The following is a 19876-nucleotide window of genomic DNA, read 5'->3' as shown; positions in this document are numbered from 1 at the left end:
GCATTTGGGATTCATCTTGAAGCACGCTCCAAAAGCCGCCAACAACGCTCCATTGCATGTTAACCAGGCTAGAGCGATAATATTATCGTGAGAGCTAACGCAGAGGAACTACTTTTCTGGCGTCTTTCCCTTGCTCACACTGCTTCTCCCACCACAAGCTACTGGCTAGCTTGAGCTGCTAATAACGCTGGTTGCGACCCGTTATGATATAAAGAAAAAGGCATTTTTTTATTTGAGGAGCGAGGATTATCCGAAATTTAGCAGCCCAAGGGGCGCACAGGTGCTGAACCTATTGTTACTATAACAATCTACAAGGTTAATATAGCTTGCTTCTATTTCTTCCCCTCCATTTTTCTGCATTCTTTTGTATCTGTAGTTATCATTACGTATATGTATTGTTGCATTTGAACAACTGTAATAGAGGTAAATTATGGGTGTTGTTCATTATCAATTGTGCTATTTCTATTGGTCTTTGTAATGCTCCATTTGTAGTGTAATAATGCTCATTGTCATTTCTGTATTATTATTTATTTCGCTAACTGCTTCTTTGCTATCACTTTTACCATCATATCTGTACATATCCTATTTGCTGATGTTGCTCTATTGTTGTTGTTATTGTTGTGTTTGCTGTTGTTGTTTTTGTCTCTCTGTCTAATCCCCCTCTTGTCCCTACAATTTCCCCCTCTGTCTTCCTTTTTTTTCTCTTTCTATCGCCTCCTGCTCCGGCCCGGCTGCACCAAATGATAACATAAATACATTTAATAAAGTCAAATACAAATAAGGCAACAAGAGAAGTATCCCACACTTCTCTTTTGTAAAGTAAATCTGAACAGCCGATATGGGCATCTACATCTACTATATGATTTGCCTGAGAAGCTGGACAGGACCAAAAAAAAAAAAGTGCTGAAAATACAACCATCCCGTTAATCAGCATCCCAGTGCGAGCGGACATTTTTTGAGTCACTGTTTTATGATCTTTTCTAAAACGTTTATCAACAGTGCTACAAGCAACGTTTTACTAATGAAAGCAACAACCGATACAATAGGAGGAGGCAACATCACACAGCAAACAACACATACATACTACTACTACAGGGGAATAATGAACAACAGGTCAAAGAAGAAGATATGACAGCCATTGAAGCACACCAATTGTTTAATTTTTTTAAAAAACTGAAGTAAAACAATTAGTTTATATCCTAAAATCACAAGGCCGAGCGGAATCTCAGGACACAGCACCACCCGTATTGATAATATTTTTACTAATGATTTTAATAACAATAGCACAAGTGGCCTGCCAATATCCGACATCAGTGATCATCTGCCAGTTGTCATCATCCATGACAGAAACCACAAGAAGAGGAACATTGATGACAAAAAAATACTTAGTACAGAACTAAGCATGACAGATTTCAAAAATAATCTGAGAGAACAGAAAATTATGTAGATGATGCATATGGTATTTTTTTTAATACCTTCGAGATTCTTTATGACAAATACTGTCCATTGAAACAACTTAGTGAGAAGCAAAAGAAAAATAATCAACCTTGAATGACAAAAGGATGGAAAAATGCTTGCAAAAAGAAGAATACATTACATAGAACATTTGTCACATAAAGATCTACAGAAGCAGAAAACAAGTAGAAAACATATAAGGACAAGCTAACTGGCATACTACGAACATGTAGAAAATATTATTACAGCCAATTATTGGACCAGAACAAAAACAATAAGCTAACAAACACAGCTGAGCAAAAAACTTGGCAAGGCACACACACTCTGCTCTCATGAAACGTCTCTCTATTCCAGATAATTGAATGTTTAGTTTTTTTCTACTAACACATTAAATACTTTCCCCAGTAATTAATGACATTTATTAAAGAGTAGTTATGCTAATAATTCCATTAGTATTTTTGGTAAAGTAGTTACTTTTTAAAAGTACTGTATTTTCCGTATAAAGGGTGCACCAGGTTATAAGGCGGGTCTAGTCAGGTCTATTTTCATACAAAAGTGCATTAAAGGGGTCATTTTGTTATTATTTTTTTTCAAAATGTAAAAGACTTCCTAGTGGTCTACATAACATGTAAGGGTGGTTCTTTGGTCAAAATGTTGCATAGATGATGTTTTACAGATCATCTTCAAGTACTTATACACACACCATAATAATACCGTATGTTGAAGCACAGTACGTCTGACTAGGGTAGTCGTTATGCTTCGACAATACATCAAGTGTTGGGGTTTGTTTGTGAACGACTGAGCATTAAAAGGTGTCAGATTTAGACTTTTTCTATATGTAAAAGACTTCCTTGTGGTCTACATCAGTGGTCCCCAACCAAAATTTTTTATTTTTATTAAATCAACATAAAAAAAACAACATATACATTATATATCAATATAGATCAATACACTCTGCAGGGATACAGTCCGTAAGCACACATGATTGTATTTCTTTATGAAAAAAAAAATATATATATTGCAGTCTACACGTATCTCCTATGTGTGACTGCCATCATATTGCAGTCTACACGTATCTCTTATGTGTGACTGCCATCATATTGCAGTCTACACGTATCTCTTATGTGTGACTGTCATCATATTGCAGTCTACTCGTATCTCATATGTGTGACTGCCATCATATTGCAGTCTACACGTATCTCTTATGTGTGACTGCCATCATATTGCAGTCTACACATATCTCTTATGTGTGACTGCCATCATATTGCAGTCTACACGTATCTCTTATGTGTGACTGTCATCATATTGCAGTCTACACGTATCTCATATGTGTGACTGCCATCATATTGCAGTCTACACGTATCTCTTATGTGTGACTGCCATCATATTGCAGTCTACACGTATCTCTTATGTGTGACTGCCATCATATTGCAGTCTACATGTATCTCTTATGTGTGACTGTCATCATATTGCAGTCTACACGTATCTCTTATGTGTGACTGTCATCATATTGCAGTCTACACGTATCTCCTATGTGTGACTGCCATCATATTGCAGTCTACAGGTATCTCTTATGTGTGACTGCCATCATATTGCAGTCGACACGTATCTCTTATGTGTGACTGCCATCATATTGCAGTCTACACGTATCTCTTATGTGTGACTGCCATCACATTGCAGTCTACACATATCTCTTATGTGTGACTGCCATCATATTGCAGTCTACACGTATCTCTTATGTGTGACTGCCATCATATTGCATTCTACACGTATCTCCTATGTGTGACTGTCATCATATTGCAGTCTATACGTATCTCCTATGTGTGACTGCCATCATATTGCAGTCTACACGTATCTCTTATGTGTGACTGCCATCATATTGCAGTCTACACGTATCTCCTATGTGTGACTGCCATCATATTGCAGTCTAAACGTATCTCTTATGTGTGACTGCCATCATATTGCAGTCTACACGTATCTCCTATGTGTGACTGCCATCATATTGCAGTCTACACGTATCTCTTGTGTGACTGCCATCATATTTTAATCTACACATATCTCTTATGTGTGACTGCCATCATATTGCAGTCTACACGTATCTCTTATGTGTGACTGCCATCATATTGCAGTCTACACGTATCTCTTATGTGTGACTGCCATCATATTGCAGTCTACACGTATCTCTTATGTGTGACTGCCATCATATTGCAGTCTACACATATCTCTTATGTGTGACTGCCATTATATTGCAGTCTACACGTATCTCCTATGTGTGACTGCCATCATATTGCAGTCTACACGTATCTCTTATGTGTGACTGCCATCATATTGCAGTCTACACGTATCTCCTATGTGTGACTGCCATCATATTGCAGTCTACACGTATCTCTTATGTGTGACTGCCATCATATTGCATTCTACACGTATCTCTTATTTGTGACTGCCATCATATTGCAGTCTACACGTATCTCTTATGTGTGACTGCCATCATATTGCAGTCTACACGTATCTCTTATGTGTGACTGCCATCATATTGCAGTCTACACGTATCTCTTATGTGTGACTGCCATCACATTGCAGTCTACACGTATCTCTTATGTGTGACTGCCATCATATTGCAGTCTAGACGTATCTCTTATGTGCGACTGCCATCTACTGGTCACACTTATTATTTCACCATGTACCAAATAAAATAGCTTCGAGGTCGGTAAGCACAACCAAAATGATTCCGTGCGTTAGGTGCACCCGGTTATAAGGCGCACTTTTGAGTTTTGAGAAAATAAAAGGATTTTAAGTGCGCCTTATAGTCTGAAAAATAGGATAATTAGGGGACCTTTTAAAAAAATATTTATATGATGACCAAATGATTTATAAAAAATCATTTGGTCCAATCTAAACTTTGTTACCCGTTCCCTCTCTGAGTTTCATGTTTTTACAGAAATAAAAAAACAGGCCAAAGTCTAGCCAGAAATAGAAGCACCTCAGCCGTGTGTCAATTATCTGACAAGTGCATCAGTCGGAGGCAGACAGCAAGAAAAAGTCATCTCTGGAAATCACTTAGCAGCCGCAGTTCGCCTCATTAGTGGGATGTTTCCCCTTTTATATCTCATGCTTGACGCCGCCACGCATCACATACCTTGGCGAGGAATGCACGAGCCACCGGGCAAATATTTTGCTTTTCTGCCTCACTTCTCAGCGTATTAGTCTGCATTAACATTCCTCGACAGCGGACCAACCCGGAGGGGGGGGGGGGGTCGCTGACAGCCACGATGCGGGATGATGACTTATTAACTCATCGCTGGTGTGTCGACCATATATTATTCACAGGTGTGATGATTCAGGGGGTTTGAACCGTGGAAGGGTTCTTTCACAGATCCCGAGGGTACCGTGCCTGCGGGGGTCTTGTCTCGGTTCTGTTCTTCCAAGTGTGCAAGATTTAAAAAAAAAAAAAAAAAAAAGGTCTTGTTGGAGTATTTAAGAGAGATTTCTGGCATAGCGTAAAGTGGGAAACTCTGTGTCTTGAACGCAACACTGGAAGGCTTACATACTAATTAGTCACTCATGGCTCCTTTTCAATCTACGGTACTCTATAGCAGTGGTCCCCAACCACCGGGCCGCGGCCCGGTACCGGTCCGCGGACCGATTGGTACCGGGCCGCACAAGAAATTAAAAAAAAAAATAAAAAAAAATAATGTTTTTTTGTTTGTTTGTTTTTTTTGTTTTAAATGAAATCAACATAAAAAACACAATATATACATTATATATCAATATGGATCAATACAGTCTGCAGGGATACAGTCCGTAAGCACACATGATTGTATTTATTTATGTAAAAAAAAAAAAAAAAATTTTTTTTTTTTTTTTTTTTAATACACCCCCACCCCCACCCCCCACCGGTCCGTGGGACAAATTTTCAAGTGTTGACCGGTCCGCAGCTACAAAAAGGTTGGGGACCACTGCTCTATAGCAGTGTTTTTCAACCTCTGTGCCGCGGCACACTAGTGTGCTGTGAGATACAGTCTGGTGTGCCGTGGGAGATGATCTAATTTCACCTATTTGGGGTAAAAAGTATTTTTTGCAAACCAGTAATTGTAGTCTGCATCTGCAAATGATGTGTTGTTGTTGAGTGTCGGTGCTGTCTAGAGCTCGGCAGAGTAACCGTGTAATACTCTTCCATATCAGCAGGTGGCAGCTAGAGACGTCGATAAATGCTTTAAAATGTAATATCGGAAATATTATCGGTTTGTTTTTTTTTATTATCGGTATCATTTTTTAAATGTTTAAATTTTTTATTAAATCAACATAAAAAACACAAGATACACTTAAAATTAGTGCACCAACCCAAAAAAAACTCCCTCCCCCATTTACACTCATTCACACAAAAGGGTTGTTTCTTTCTGTTATTAATATTTCTGGTTCCTACATTATATATATATATATATATATATATATATATATATATATATATATATATATATATATATATATATATATATATATATATATATATATATATATATATATACTACTGTTCAAAAGTTTGGGGTCACCCAAACAATTTTGTGGAATAGCCTTCATTTCTAAGAACAAGAATAGACTGTCGAGTTTCAGATGAAAGTTCTCTTTTTCTGGCCATTTTGAGCGTTTAATTGACCCCACAAATGTGATGCTCCAGAAACTCAATCTGCTCAAAGGAAGGTCAGTTTTGTAGCTTCTGTAACGAGCTAAACTGTTTTCAGACGTGTGAACATGATTGCACAAGGGTTTTCTAATCATCAATTAGCCTTCTGAGCCAACGAGCAAACACATTGTACCATTAGAACACTGGAGTGATAGTTGCTGGAAATGGGCCTCTATACACCTATGTAGATATTGCACCAAAAACCAGACATTTGCAGCTAGAATAGTCATTTACCACATTAGCAATGTATAGAGTGTATTTCTTTAAAGTTAAGACTAGTTTAAAGTTATCTTCATTGAAAAGTACAGTGCTTTTCCTTCAAAAATAAGGACATTTCAATTTGACCCCAAACTTTTGAACGGTAGTGTAGATCAATACAGTCTGCAAGCAGGGCCGGCCCGTGGCATAGGCCGTATAGGCAAATGCTAAGGGCGCCATCCATCAGGGGGCGCCACGCCAGTGCCACAAATGTTGGAGAAAAAAAAAAAAAAAAAGTTGGTACTAATTTTTCTAAATACAAAAAATAATCCCACGTTAATTAAAATGCAAAGTAAAGCCTATTTAATAGAAATATTATTTGTCACAACATTACGCCCCCCCCCTCCCCCCGCACGGTGCGCCCCCTCCCTTCCCGTATCATGACTCTTTTTGGACGTCACCACATCAAAAAATCAACACAAGATGTCAAAACGGCCAAAACTGTCAGGTGCCCAGGGAAGAAAAAATAGAAAAGAAGAGGAGGAGGAACGAGAAAAAGAGAGAGGTAGCAGGTAGGTAACGTTAGCCTACATGAAATTATTTGTCTGTTACAGAATGTGATAGTAACCTGGCTTTTTAGCATTAAGCTAATGTTACATGATTCGGCAATTGCTAATCAATAAATAGCTAGTTCTGTTTTAACGTCGGGTTAATAATGTGGAGGGGGCTAAATTGTTATGGAAAATAGTAATGTAACGTTAGGTAATTACAGTACTCCCTGGTGTACAGTAATTTGTAAGTCATTCTAGTTAATGCAATATTAAAAAGCACAAATAGAGAACTCTGTTGGATCCCCTTTTTTTGTAATATAGTTGTTAAAGTCATACTGGTTTGATATCTTGTTTTGTGCAGTGCCTTATTTATATTGTATTTTTAATTTATTTTATGCAACTTGTTGACACGTTTTATTTTGTGTTTATGTATGTAAAAAATATTGTATTTCATACATTCATTTTTTATTTTTTGTATTCATTTATTTATTCATATTTTTTTTTATCTTGTTAACTATTCTGATTGTTAATTTGCTTTCTTTAAGTAAAAAAAAAAGGTCAAAGACAAAGCTATTCGGTTTCTTGTGAGTATATACACTTCACTGCCGATGTGGGGGGGCGCCACCTAAAATTTTGCCTAGGGCGCCAAATTGGTTAGAGCCTGGCCTGCTGCAAGGGATACAGTCCGTAAGCACACATGATTGTGCGTGCTTCTGGTCCACTAATAGTACTAACCTTTAACAGTTCATTTTACTCATTTTCATTAATTACTAGTTTCTATGTAACTGTTTTTATATTGTTTTACTTTATTTTTTATTCAAGAAAATGTTTTTAATTTATTTATCTTATTTTATTAATTAAGAGTTGGACAATATCGGAATATCGGATATCGGCAAAAAGCCATTATCGGACATCCCTAGTGGCTAATTGCTTTGTAGATGTTGGAAACAGCGGGAGGCAGGATGCAGGTAAAAAGGTGTCTAATGCTTAAACCAAAAATAAACAAAAGGTGAGTGCCCCTAAAAAAAGGCATTGAAGTTTAGGGAAGGCTATGCAGAACGAAACTAAAACTGAACTGGCTACAAAGTCAACAAAAACAGAATGCTGGACGACAGCAAAGACTTACTGTGGAGCAAAGACGGCGTCCACAAAGTACACCCGAACATGACATGACAATCAACAATGTCCCCGCAAAGAAGGATAAAAACAACTTAAATATACTTGATTGCTAAAACAAAGTAGATGCGGGAAATATCACTCAAAGGAAGACATGAAACTGCTACAGGAAAATACCAAAAAAACAGAAAATGCCACCAAAATAGGAGCGCAAGACAAGAACTAAAACACTACAAACAGGAAAACGGCAAAAAACGCTAAATAAGTCAGGGCGTGATGTGACAGGTGGTGACAGTACACCTACTTTGAGACAAGAGCTATAGTCATGCATGCTTGGTTATGCTTTAAAGTCAATTGCGACAACGACTTTTTACTGTCAACTGAGTTTCGTTTTTAAATGATGTCTGCTGGTGGTGTGCCTCTGCATTTTTTCAACGCAAAAAATGTGCCTTGCCTCAAAAAAGGTTGAAAAACACTGCTCTATAGGACCGAGATATTTTTAAACATTCCTGCAAGAATGGCCTTTCTTTTGGCTTAGAACTGCTCTTTTATTGAAATACTCCATACATCTGAAGTTGCATACAGGACACGTCTCCTTTGTTTCTCCCTTTTGGTTTTTAAGCAAGTCTTTAAGCGCCCCGGAAAACAAAAAACATGTCCCATTGTTGTCTTACTCTGGTTTGGCGACACAAGTTTTGCACATCCAAAAACACTCTCTGGCTGCCATTTTTCAAGAAAAACTAAATGACAAATGGTACATTTGACAAGTTACCATATATCAGGGGTGTCCAAACTTTTTCCACTGAGGGCCGCATTCTGAAAAATCAAAGCAAGCGGGGGCCATTTTGATATTTTTTATTTTAAAAACCAATACAATGTATGTATAAAAAATATACATTTAGGCCTCCACTCAGGTTTGATCCCGGGGACCCCGAAGGGTTTTGGTCCAAAAAATATTAAAAATGTGTCATTATTCAGTATTATTATTTTTATTATTATTCAAGTTTTAAATCTCTAGATTAGGGGTCACCAACGTGGTACCCGCGGGCACCAGGTCGCCCGTGAGGACCAGATGAGTAGCCCGCTGGCCTGTTCTAAAAAATAGCTCAAATAGCAGCACTTACCAGTGAGCTGCCTCTATTTTTTAAATTGTATTTATTTACTAGCAAGCTGGTCTCGCTTTGCCTGACATTTTTAATTCTAAGAGAGACAAAACTCAAATAGAATTTGAAAATCCAAGAAAATATTTTAAAGACTTGGTCTTCACTTGTTTGAATAAATTCATTATTTTTTTTACTTTGCTCCTTATAACTTTCAGAAAGACAATTTTAGAGAAAAAAATACAACCTTAAAAATGATTTTAGGATTTTTAAACACATATACCTTTTTACCTTTTAAATTCCTTCCTCTTCTTTCCTGGCAATTTAAATCAGTCTTCAAGTATTTTTTTTTATTTATTGTAAAGAATAATAAATACATTTTAATATAATTCTTCATTTTAGCTTCTGTTTTTTCGAGGAAGAATATTTGTGAAATATTTCTTCAAACTTATTATGATTAAATTTCAAAAAAAATATCCTGGCAAATCTAGAAAATCTGTAGAATCAAATTTAAATCTTATTTCAAATTCTTTTGAATTTCTTATAACATGTTTGTTCTGGAAAATCTGGAAGAAATAATGATTTGTCTTTGTTAGAAATATAGCTTGGTCCAATTTGTTATATATTCTAACAAAGTGTAGATTGGATTTTAACCTATTTAAAACATGTCATCAAAATTCTAAAATTAATCTTAATCAGGAAAAATTACTAATGATGTTCCATAAATTCTTTTTTTTCCCATTTTTTCAAAAAGACTCAAATTAGCTAGTTTTTCTCTTCTTTTTTTTGGTTGAATTTTGAATTTTAAAGAGTCGAAATTGAAGATAAACTATGTTTCAAAATGTAATTGTCATTTTTTTCGTGTTTTCTCCTCTTTTAAACCGTTCAATTAAGTGTAAATATCATTAATTATTAATAATAACATAGAGTTAAAGTAAATTGAGCAAATTGGCTCTTTCTGGCAATTTATTTAAGTGTGTATCAAACTGGTAGCCCTTCGCATTAATCAGTACCCAAGAAGTAGCTCTTGGTTTCAAAAAGGTTGGTGACCCCTGCCCTAGGGCAACATTAGGTCTATCTGTCAATATAACAGTTTTAAAGATTTAAGTTGTATGCTCTTGTTGTCAAAGAAAACCCTGTTTTTTTATGGAAAAAATTAGGGATTTTTTGCCGATATCCGATATTCCGATATTGTCCAACTCTTTAATTACCGATACCGATATCAACCGATACCGATACTGATATATACAGTTGTGGAATTAACACATTATTATGCCTAATTTGGACAACCAGGTATGGTGAAGATAAGGTCCTTTTTTTTTAAAATTAATAAAATAAAATAAGATAAATAAATTAAAAACATTTTCTTGAATAAAAAAGAAAGTAAAACAATATAAAATCAGTTACATAGAAACTAGTAATTAATGAAAATGAGTAAAATGAACTGTTAAAGGTTAGTACTATTAGTGGACCAGCAGCTCGCACAATCATGTGTGCTTACGGACTGTATCCCTTGCAGACTGTATTGATATATATTGATATATAATGTAGGAACCACAATATTAATAACAGAAGGAAACAACCCTTTTGTGTGAATGAGTGTAAATGGGGGAGGGAGGTTTTTTAGGTTGGTGCACTAATTGTAAGTGTATCTTGTGTTTTTTATGGTGATTTAATAAAAAAAACAACAACAAAAAAAACGATACCGATAATAAAAAAACCGATACCGATAATTTCCGATATTACATTTTAAAGCATTTATCGGCCGATAATATCGGCCGGCCGATATTCTCGGACATCTCTAGAAAAAATACAAAATATGCAATATTTTCACACAAAAAAATTTTTAAGTGGAATATTTGAGATTATATAATAATTGGAGCCTTAAAAAGGTCAATAACTCATAACAACATTGATTTTAATTCATTATTATTTTTTGAGCGAAGACACTTAAAAACAAATCACACTAAAAATATTGGGGATCCAAATAATGATAGTGTTAAAAAATAAATTCCATTTTTTTTTTACTGTTTACTTTTAACACAATCATCTCGAGATCAGCTTCAGATCTATACGTTTTATTGTCGTTTATGTTTTTCGTTTGTTCGTTTTAGGCCCTTCTTTATAAAAAAAAACAGCTCGGTTTTTTATATGGCAAACACAAAATATGCTACATTTTCCCCCCAAAATATCTCAGATGTGACGTAATTGGAGCCTTGAATAGGTCAATAATTCATAATGACACAGAAGAAAGAAACAGCCTGCATGGCAGCTTTGTGTTATTAGAGTAAACATTGCGACATTTTCTTGTTACATTTCACCTGTTTGCTCTTTTATACCACTTATCATGTTTTTCATTGTTTTCAATCGTATTTTTAAGATGTGCCGTGGGGCCGTTAAAAAATGACCTGCGGGCCACAAATGGCCCCCCGGCCGCACTTTGGACACCCCTGCCATATATGGACTTCCTGAAGTTATGACATTTTTGTACCCAACCGTCAGTGTTCACAAAATTACCGTATTTTCCGGACTATAAGGCGCACTTAAAATCCTTTCATTTTCCTCAAAACTCGACAGTGCGCCTTATAAACCGGTGTGATTCTGGTTGTGCTTACCGACCTCTGAGCTATTTTGTTTGGTACATGGTGTAATGATGAATGTGACCAGTAGATGGCAGTCACACATAAGAGATACGTGTAGACTAGGGTTGTACTGTATACCGGTATTAGTATAGTACTGCGGTACTAATGAATCATATTAGGTACTAATTGTGACGATAAAAATGTTTGATGTCATCAATGTAGTATCGACTAGATACGCTCTTGTACTTGGTATCATTACAGTGGATGTCAGGTGATCCACCCATGGCATTTGTTTACATTCAGGAGCACTATCTTTTGTTAGGGGTGACGCCGGTGAGCTATTGTGTAGTGAAGCATGTTTAGCTATTCCTTGTCCTCCAGTGATAATGGTACTTGTAAGAAACTAAGCTAAAACACTGCCGACTGCGGATGAATTGATAATTGATTTACGTGGACCCCGACTTAAACAAGTTGAAAAACTTATTGGGGTGTTACCATTTAGTGGTCAATTGTACGGAATATGTACTGTACTGTGTAATCTACTAATAAAAGTTTTAATCAATACATCAATCAATCAATCAATCAATGGATGTTAGCTGCTAGGTTTAAAGCACCTCTTCCTGAGTGCGTTTCAGTGTTATAGCTTCACCTTTATCGTTAGTTTTTAGGCCAAAAATTTCTGTCTACACCAGGGGTGTCCAAACTTTTTCCACCGAGGGCCGTACACGGAAAAATTTAAGCATGTAGTGTATCTTGTGTTTTTTATGTTGATTTAATTTTAAAAAAAACAACAACAAAAAAAACGATACCGATAATAAAAAAAACGATACCGATAATTTCCGATATTACATTTTGAAGCATTTATCTTTGATATTTTTCATTTTCAAACCTTAACAAAATAAATTGATTTTTTTTTTTTTTAACCTTTAGGGCTCCCCGGGGACTATAAAGGGTCATAAACTGTTAAAAAATAAGTCAAATTATTATTACTATTTTTTATTTAACGCTTACAGTAAATCTCTATATCAACTTGAGGTTGATATAAAGTTTAAAAAAAAAAGGTTTTCTGTCAAAGACAACTTTTTTTTTTTTTATAGTAAAACTGAAATAAGCAGTATTTAGTAATTTGAGCCTTAAAAGATCAATAATGCAGGACACCATTGATTTTAATTATTTAATATTTTTGAGTAATCACAGTGAAAAGTTAAATAAAATCCTACTAAATATAATTGGGATCCAAAAGGTCTCCCACTCATAAAGTTATACATTTTTATTAGGTTTTTTTTAACTTTTAACACTTAAATTACGAGATCAACTTCAGATATATCTGTCGATTTTACGTTTGAACTATTATTTTGTTTGTTTTATGCTCTTTTGTCAAATAAAACTTTGATGTTTTTATATGGCAACCACACAATATATGCAATTTTTTTTTCCACATAAAACATTTTAAAGTGATATTTTTTAAGTAATAATTCATTATAACATAGATTTTTAGTCTTTTTTTTTTTTTAGCAATGGCAAAAAAAAGAAAAAGAAAGACAAAAGAAAAAAAACAGCCTGCATGGCAGCTGTGTGTCAACATTGCAACTTTTTCTAGTTAGATTTCACCTCATTCCACTTTTTTTAAATGTTTTTTTTTAAAGTTTTGCAATATTATCAATTTTGCAATTTTTGCAGAATGTGTGGCGGGCCGGTAAACAATTAGCTGCGGGCCACAAAAGGCCCCTGGGCCGCACTTCGGACACACCTGGTCCACACACCGTGTCTGCTTGTAAGTACTACTAATAATAATACATTTTATTTGGTATAGCGCTCTTCAGAGTACTAAAAGACGCTTTACAGGATAAAAATTAAAATATAAAACAGTTCAAAGTAATAATATAAAATACAGGAAGTACAAAAGCAGTACTCCGTGTGTGTGCGCTGCCGAACATGCTCCTCTGCTCGTAAAACCAGCAATGTCACGACGTGAAGACGGCATGCCGTCATGCCCTTTTAAAAAAAATTAAAAATAAATAAATACATTTTTAAAAATGGGGAACCGGTACTTTTCAAACAGTTACCTACGATCAATGGGAGACCGGGCTTTCTGCTCCGCCGCTCCCAGTCTGTAGAACGCTCTCCCTGACCACCTGAGGGCACCACAGACTGTGGATACTTTTAAAAAAGCCCTTTTTTTTTAGATACATGCATACTAGTTCTAGCTATTTGGTTGTTCTAGTTTTTATTTTTATTTATTTTTTATCTTTTTATTTTTATTTATTATTTATTTATTTGTATTTATTTGTATTTATTTTTATTTTTATTTTTATTTTATTTATTTATTTTTTATTTATTTATTTATTTATTTTTTTAATACACTGTAGCACTTTGAGGTTGTTTACTCATTGTAAAGTGCTTTTTACAAATAAAATACACTACCGTTCTAAAGTTTGGGGTCACATTGAAATGTCCTTATTTTTCAATGAAGATAACTTTAAACTAGTCTTAACTTTAAAGAAATACACTCTATGCATTGCTAATGTGGTAAGTGACTATTCTAGCTGCAAATGTCTGGTTTTTGGTGCAATATCTACATAGGTGTATAGAGGCCCATTTCCAGCAACTATCACTCCAGTGTTCTAATGGTACAATGTGTTTGCTCATTGGCTCAGAAGGCTAATTGATGATTAGAAAACCCTTGTGCAATCATGTTCACACATCTGAAAACAGTTCAGCTTGTTACAGAAGCTACAAAACTGACCTTCCTTTGAGCAGATTGAGTTTCTGGAGCATCACATTTGTGGGGTCAAAATGGCCAGAAAAAGAGAACTTTCATCTGAAACTCGACAGTCTATTCTTGTTCTTAGAAATGAAGGCTATTCCACAAAATTGTTTGGGTGACCCCAAACTTTTGAACGGTAGTGTATATTATTATTATTAGAGTATAGTACCATTTTTGATTCATTAGTACCGTGATACTACACTAGTACCGGTATACCGTACAACCCTTGTTGAGGCGCAATGTTTTTTTTATCCCCGTCTTCGCGAGATGTTTGGAGAAAAAATGTCTTCCTGGGAAACAGCGAAGAAATCCCGCACGATCTGCGCCACGTTTGTTTACCCTGCGAGCTCAGGGGAGGTTTACGACGAGGACCTCTTGATGTGGCTCGCCCTAGTTTTTTGTTTTGTTTGTTGGTATGATGTCATAATTCCTCAATATCTATTGTGCACCCCTAAACAAATATTAAACATGGGACTTTCAAGTCAAGGAAATGGACAGCAATGGAATGAATGGGACAAAATTCCCGGAAGATTGGAAGTTGCTGGAGGTGCAAAGTGGGGACCACCTCCATGTTTTTGTCCACATAGAGGAAGTCCCACAAAAAAACAACTTGTCAATAGTCCTCAGAGATGTGTGAACTCCAGCCACGGCATAATTGGACATGACGTTCTTGAGCCGGTGAATCTCATGCTCGCCCGTTTCCCGGAGGGAGCGGATGGCAAACATGCGTCTATAGACTCTTAAGGAGTCCACTTCTTCCGAGGGACAAAGAGTCCAGTGTGCCTCGGTTTCCCCCTCTGCGACTCAGCAACCATTTTCAGAGGAAACAAAATGAGGGGGAAAAAAGGAGCCAAAAAAAAGAAGGAACAATTCCCTGCTTCTGATTGGCAGTGGGAGAGCTGCTAATGAAGAATGGAGGCCTCGCTGGCCTTTGGACCGCTTTTGAGGACTTGCTTTGTAGGATCCGACCTTGATTGGCCACAGTCTGGAAGATATGCTGATCCTGTGTTGATGAACACTTCTCTCTTTTAGGACTCTGTAACGGGACTTTTAGAGAGTATTGGAGCTCCATCCAATATGTTTTTTTTCAGGGCCGATACCGATACAGATTATTAGTAGTCAAGGACGCCAATAACCGATATTTGGTGCTGATATTCATTTGCAGTGAAGGCTATTTAAACATGAATAACATACACCACGTGGACTTGGAGAAGGCATTCGACTGTGTGAAGTCCTGTGGGGAGTGCTCAGAGAGTATGGGGTAACGGACTGTCTGATTGTGGCGGTCCGCTCCCTGTATGATCAGGGTCAGAGCTTGGTCCGCATCGCCGGCAGTAAGTCGGACCCTTTCCAGTAAGGGTTGGACTCCGCCAAGGCTGCCCTTTGTCACCTATTCTGTTCATAACTTTTATGGACAGAATTTCTAGGCGCAGTCAGGGCGTTGAGGGGATCCGGTTTGGTGGCTGCAGGATTAGGTCTCTGCTTTTTGCAGATGATGTGGTCCTGGTGGCTTCATCTGGCCAGGATCTTCAGCTCTCACTGGATCGGTTCTTTGCCAAGTGTGAAGCGACTGGGATGAGAATCAGCACCTCCAAGTCAGAGTCCATGGTTCTCGCCTGGAAAAGGGTGGAGTGCCATCTCAGGGTTGGGGAGGAGATCTTGCCCCAAGTGGAGGAGTTCAAATACCTCGGAGTCTTGTTCACGAGTGAGGGAAGAGTAGATGGTGAGATCGACAGGCGGATCGGTGCGGCGTCTTCAGTAATGCGGACGCTGTATCGATCCGTTGTGGTGAAGAAGGAGCTGAGCCGGAAGGCAAAGCTCTCAATTTACCGGTCGATCTACGTTCCCATCCTCACCTATGGTCATGAGCTTTGGGTTATGACAGAAAGGACAAGAGCACGGGTACAAGCGGTCGAAATGAGTTTCCTCCGCCGGGTGGCGGGGCTCTCCCTTAGAGATAGGGTGAGAAGCTCTGCCATCCGGGAGGAGCTCAAAGTAAAGCCGCTGCTCCTCCACATGGAGAGGAGCCAGATGAGGTCGTTCCGGCATCTGGTCAGGATGCCACCCGAGCGCCTCCCTAGGGAGGTGTTTAGGGCACGTCCGACCGGTAGGAGGCCACGAGGAAGACCCAGGACACGTTGGGAAGACTATGTCTCCCGGCTGGCCTGGGAACGCCTCGGGATCCCCCGGGAAGAGCTGGACGAAGTGGCTGGGGAGAGGGAAGTCTGGGCTTCCCTGCTTAGGCTGCTGCCCCCGCGACCCGACCTCTGATAAGCGGAAGAAGATGGATGGATGGATGGATGGAATAACATGCACCAGTTAACAGCTGGACAAGGCTTTAAGTTGCTTTTTTTAACATTATTTTATGCAAATGTTGTGGTTAATTTACCACTAAACAACTTTATTACGTGTGCCTAAGACACAGGTGTCAAACTTGTGGGGCGGCGTAGCTCGGTTGGTAGCGCAGCCGTGCCAGCGACTTGAGGGCTCTGGGTTCGATCCCCGCTTCTGCCAGTCTCGTCACTGCGGTTGTGTCCTTGGGCAAGACACTGTACCCGCCTGCTCCCAGGGCCACTGTCCGGTTCAAACACTGATGACATCTTTTGAACAGACAAGAAGCAAGGAATCATGCAGAGACAGAGTTCAATTTAGCTCATGAGGGGAACGCATGGAGCTGCACACTTAGTCACAGTCTCGCCATACGCTCTAAGGCAGTGGTACCGGTCCGCGGACCGATTGTCCGCAGCCCTGTACCAATCGGTCCGCGGACCGGTACCGGGCCGCGCAAGAAATAATTTTTATTTTTTTATTTTTTATTTTTATGAAATCAACATAAAAATCACAATATATACATTATGGGACAAATTTTCAAGCGTTGACCGGTCCCCAGCTACAAAAAGGTTGGGGACCACTGCTCTAAGGTACAGCTCCCGCGTCGCTCTATTTACTCAGGAGTTCCACAGTCAACATCACTGAGGCCGCCTCTAAAAGGAGTGGTCACATATATCATGCAAAGCAGGTCCAGTACGCACAATACGTGACGGAATGTGCTGGGGGCCTGGTGATTTCACCTTGTCCCTGCTTCGTCTGCGTGCTGTCGTCTTATCTGCGTTGAGGTCCTCGAAGTCCTTGGCTGTTAGCGGGCTAAAACAAAGATAACATCTGCGGCTGAGGCCACCCCTCAGAAAATAAGTTTTGTCCTTGCACAGATAGAAAAAGTACAGCTTGAGCACAATAGCTAATAACTATAGCAACGGACTTTAAGCATACTAAAGTTGTGTGATAATATATATACATGATTATTGTAACAGCCACCCACACTGGTTTAAATGTAACTTAGCTCATGGGTTGTCCCTATGTAAAGCGCTTTGAGTCACTAGAGAAAAGCGCTATATAAATACAATTCACAATTCACAACTTAACAAACGGTGTGGCCCCCGAAAGCGTGAAAATAATGTCTTATCTTTCCTTAATAAATGTACTACAAAAATAAATGTACAGCGTACAATTACACGTATTTACACTTGAACCATTTCTAATGATAAAACAAAATATCATATCATCATACATTTCAAAACAATGTTATTGTTCAAATAAAGCTAAATACTTAAATATCTGCTTGACTTATGATTTCAAAGCAAGTGATCCAACAAACTGTTCATGTAAAAAAATGTACAGTAAAATATTTTTACAGTAAAATCCACTTTCAAAATAGAGTAATAATAAGCTGCGGCCTCCACATTCAACTTTAATTGGGTTTACTGTAGGGAGGAAGTGGCGTCGACAATGTTGTTCTCACAGGAAACCACAGGGATGCAAATTCTTGCACTCCCTCGGTCTCGCCGAGCGTCGTTTGTTGCCCTCGTTTCTGTTTGTTCACGGCATGTAGAGATAAAAACCCCGGAGTAAAAATCGCTTACCACACAGCTAATTATTGTAGTGCCTGGCTGAGAGTCTTCAACCGCCACCCCGGGATTAAATCCGAGGAGACAGCACCTGGGAACTGTGCATCGGCTCCATCGCCGTGGATCATGTTTGGATAATGTCTGAACAAAAGTCACTCAATAATCACGTAGTCGTCTGCAATAAGCTCACTAATGGATTTTATTTTTTAAAGCACTTTACATTGAGCAAACAACCTCAAAGTGCTACAGCATGGGTCACCAACCTTTTTGAAACCAAGAGCTACTTCTTGGGTACTGATTAATGCGAAGGGCTACCAGTTTGATACACACTTAAATAAATTGCCAGAAATAGCCAATTTGCTCAATTTACTTTAACTCTATGTTATTATTAATAATTAATTATATTTACACTTAATTGAACGGTTTAAAAGAGGACAAAACACGAAAAAAATGACAATTAAATTTTGAAACATAGTTTATCTTCAATTTCGACTCTTTAAAATTCAAAATTCAACCGAAAAAAAGAAGAGAAAAACTAGCTATTTCGAATCTTTTTGAAAAAATGAAAAAAAAAAAAGAATTTATGGAACATCATTAGTAATTTTTCCTGATTAAGATTAATTTTAGAATTTTGATGACATGTTTTAAATAGGTTAAAATCCAATCTACACTTTGTTAGAATATATAACAAATTGGACCAAGCTATATTTCTAACAAAGACAAATCATTATTTCTTCTAGATTTTCCAGAACAAAAATGTTATAAGAAATTCAAAAGACTTTGAAATAAGATTTAAATTTGATTTTACAGATTTTCTAGATTTGCCGGGATAATTTTTTTGAAATTTAATCATAATAAGTTTGAAGAAATATTTCACAAATATTCTTCCTCGAAAAAACAGAAGCTAAAATTAAGAATTATATTAAAATGTATTTATTATTCTTTACAATTAAAAAAAAAATACTTGAACATTGATTTAAATTGTCAGGAAAGAAGAGGAAGGAATTTAAAAGGTAAAAAGGTATATGTGTTTAAAAATCCTAAAATCATTTTTAAGGTTGTATTTTTTTCTCTAAAATTGTCTTTCTGAAAGTTATAAGAAGCAAAGTAAAAAAATGAATGAATTTATTCAAACAAGTGAAGACCAAGTCTTTAAAATATTTTCTTGGATTTTCAAATTCTATTTGAGTTTTGTCTCTCTTAGAATTAAAAATGTCAGGCAAAGCGAGACCAGCTTGCTAGTAAATAAATACAATTTAAAAAATAGAGGCAGCTGACTGGTAAGTGCTGCTATTTGAGCTATTTTTAGAACAGGCCAGCGGGCTACTCATCTGGTCCTTACGGGCTACCTGGTGCCCGCGGGCACCATGTTGGTGACCCCTGTGCTACAGTGTATTAGAAAATAAAAAGATAATAGAAGTAAACCAAAAAATAAAAACTAGAACAGCCTAATAGCTAGAACTAGCAGGCACATATCTAAAAAAAAATCTTTTTTAAAAAGAAGGGTTTTTAAACCTTTTT

General features: G+C 37.3%; 1 protein-coding gene across 4 annotated transcripts in view; it reads left to right on the top strand.

Annotated features, from left to right (window-relative positions):
• LOC133656305 (protein tweety homolog 2-like) overlaps positions 1-19876 on the top strand; it is a 115489-nt gene that overhangs the window by 48745 nt on the left and 46868 nt on the right. The window lies entirely within an intron of this gene.

Source organism: Entelurus aequoreus, linkage group LG08 (assembly GCF_033978785.1).
Source record: "Entelurus aequoreus isolate RoL-2023_Sb linkage group LG08, RoL_Eaeq_v1.1, whole genome shotgun sequence".
Taxonomy (NCBI): domain Eukaryota; kingdom Metazoa; phylum Chordata; class Actinopteri; order Syngnathiformes; family Syngnathidae; genus Entelurus; species Entelurus aequoreus.
This window is presented reverse-complemented; position numbering and strand designations above follow the sequence as displayed.